Source organism: Daktulosphaira vitifoliae, unplaced genomic scaffold (assembly GCF_025091365.1).
Source record: "Daktulosphaira vitifoliae isolate Bord-2020 unplaced genomic scaffold, ASM2509136v1 Scaffold_174, whole genome shotgun sequence".
In the NCBI taxonomy this organism is placed as follows: domain Eukaryota; kingdom Metazoa; phylum Arthropoda; class Insecta; order Hemiptera; family Phylloxeridae; genus Daktulosphaira; species Daktulosphaira vitifoliae.
In genome coordinates, this window is record NW_026099742.1 from 20,088 (window position 1) to 22,778 (window position 2,691).

The 2,691-nt window shown below is 30.2% G+C and overlaps 1 long non-coding RNA gene across 1 annotated transcript; it reads left to right on the forward strand.

Annotated features, from left to right (window-relative positions):
* The first annotated feature begins 1,091 nt into the window (after nucleotides 1-1,091).
* Nucleotides 1,092-1,986, forward strand: LOC126909191 (uncharacterized). The gene is made up of 4 exons (XR_007704957.1): nucleotides 1,092-1,261; nucleotides 1,311-1,531; nucleotides 1,627-1,807; nucleotides 1,870-1,986. It is a non-coding gene; the product is annotated as an uncharacterized LOC126909191 (long non-coding RNA).
* Nucleotides 1,987-2,691: the final 705 nt, after the last annotated feature.

A 2,691-nucleotide genomic window follows, 5' to 3' on the forward strand; every position in this document is an offset into this window, starting at 1 on the left:
CGTCAGACCAGCCCAATAGAGCTTACAACCAGGAAGATCTGACGGTTTTAGTCCTCGGGAGGCACAATCAGCAGGGTTATCTTCAGACTTAACATAAGCCCATTGAACATCAGGCAATAGTTGCTGGATGCGATTTATACGGTTAGAGACGAACTGCTTGAACGTCACATGCGGGTTACTCAACCAGGACAGAACAATTGACGAATCTGACCAAGCATAAACTTTGGGAATATCTAGCCGAGCTGCTAGATACAGGACCGGCAAGTCTACCCAGTTCAGAATTAAGTAAACCAGCTCAGGTATGGACTAAAAAACCCAACGCTAGTGATAATAAAAAATATATACAGCAGCATGAAAGGCGGGTTGCATTCCTCTCTACAGCAAAGGGACAGAAAAATGTAAAACAGTCATCCAGCTCCGGTAAGTGTTATTGTTGCGCTGGCACACATGCACTCAAAGATTGTATTAAATTCAGAGAGATGAATATTGATGGTCGTTATGATGTTGTCTGTAAATTCCGTTTGTGTTTGGTTTGCTTTGATCAAAACCATATGTCTTATAAGTGTCCTTCGGCATATAATTAAACAATGCAAAACATACAAAATAAATATACACTAAAAACACAATAAAACAAAACACAAAATGAAAACTGAATGTCATAAACGTACCGCGCGAAAAGAGATTACCTTCGGTGCTCCTGAGGTCCTCTACGATTCATTCCATTTCGTCTTATATACTAAAATATTTTGTTTTTCTTCTTTTTGCGAAATTAATAATACTATCGTTTTCAAAAATGTTTATAAATATTTAATTCCTGGTCTAGTAATAATAGATCAGGAAATTACAATTAAACAAAGCATTACAAAAATGTTTTACTTCCAGCTTTACAAATGATAAACTATATTACAGTATACAGTCTGATTTTTTTATCATAACCCACTCATTTACTTGTAGAATAAACATAATTTAAACATTATTTTGATTTTCTTTAGTTACACATTATTCTTAAATTATTAACTATTTAAAACTTTTTATGTTCATCCCTTATGCCTTGTAAGGGTGTCAACTTTGTCTTTTTGTCTTTTAAATGGGAACACATATTTTGAATATAATAAAATGTTTGGATTTTTAATTAAATAGTAAATGGCATTTGAATTTTTAATATAACTTTATTAGTTTATTAGATATAAACATTTAAAGTTTCAAATTTTTGAGTTAATATACATGTATAATACACATGATGATATGATTACAAATACAGGTAGCTAAATGGTTTATATGATATCAATGTCGCAGTNTTACAAATACAGGTAGCTAAATGGTTTATATGATATCAATGTTGCAGTCACGGATTATTTATTATCAATTATGACTATCATAGATATACTTTCTGTATTGACAGTTAGTGTATTTATAAACTCACAACAATGTGCCTTACTACCATTGATAATAACAATGCTGTGTACTTGCTAATTTCTTTGAAGTTGTTTTAAACAAAGTAACTCATAACTAAATACTTTATTTATAATAAGTAAACAAATAATAAAATCTCCTTTCAGTATTGATGTTCGTAAATTNCTTTCATTATTGATGTTCGTAAATTACTTGATTTTGATGATGTTTCAGTGTCATTCCACTTCGAAATTATAAATAACGATTCAATTAGGTACACAAAAAGCTCAAGAAAATCATTGACAGCATAAAAACGTTCAACTCATTTAGTCGCACATAATTGTTTTAATGATTTTTTTGTTATACATTTTTGACTTTCTTCGATTTGACTTTTCAACACATCTTTTCGCTTTGGGTATATGAAAAAATCTCTAACTTTAGATGTTGTTCCTAATCAATTTCGTGTTTCTTGTATAGAAGATGAATAAGAAATAGCAAGGTTTAAAACATGAACAGCACAATGAACAAACGTCGCAAGCGGATAACTTTGGTGAATAAGAGATTGAGCTCCGTTAAATTGACCAGACATAGAAGCACANCATTGAGCTCCGGTAAATTGACCAGACATAAAAGCACATCCATCGTAACAGTGTCCTTTAACGTATTTTGTTTCTACACCAAATGAATGTAAACTTTAAATAATAATATATAAACCTTTTCCAGTAGTATCTGCTATAGGTACGAACTGAAGAATTCGTCCTTGGTAATCATATTTTCAACATCTAAATATCGAACACACAAAAATACTTGTTCGCTTCCACCAATGTCGGCCGTTTCATCAGCAAGTATTTTGAAACATCTTTGGGCATTTATGTTTGTTACGATTTTATTTAAAATAATTTGTCATTGTCTGATGTCAACATCAGTTCGATTCCGTTTGAAATATTGTACATTTTGTTTTTTTTTTTATTAAATTCGTGTACAATAACTTTATGATAGTACCTCTTTTGTACATGCAAATTTATTAATTATTGTTATTTTTTTTCATATATATGCCATTTCAATATTTTTTTGTTATATAGTATTTTTTCGTTGTATATGTGTTTGTTTTCTTGTGTGAAATATTTTTCTTTCTAATTTGAACTTGTATCGATTTTATATTTATTATGATATATGTAATTTATTATTATCAATATATATGTACATTTTTTTAGCTTCGATGCGAAGCTGAGAAGGTATTGGTTTTACTATGATGTGTTTTTTTTTTTTTTTTTTTGTCTGTTTCCCCTTTTTTTCCGC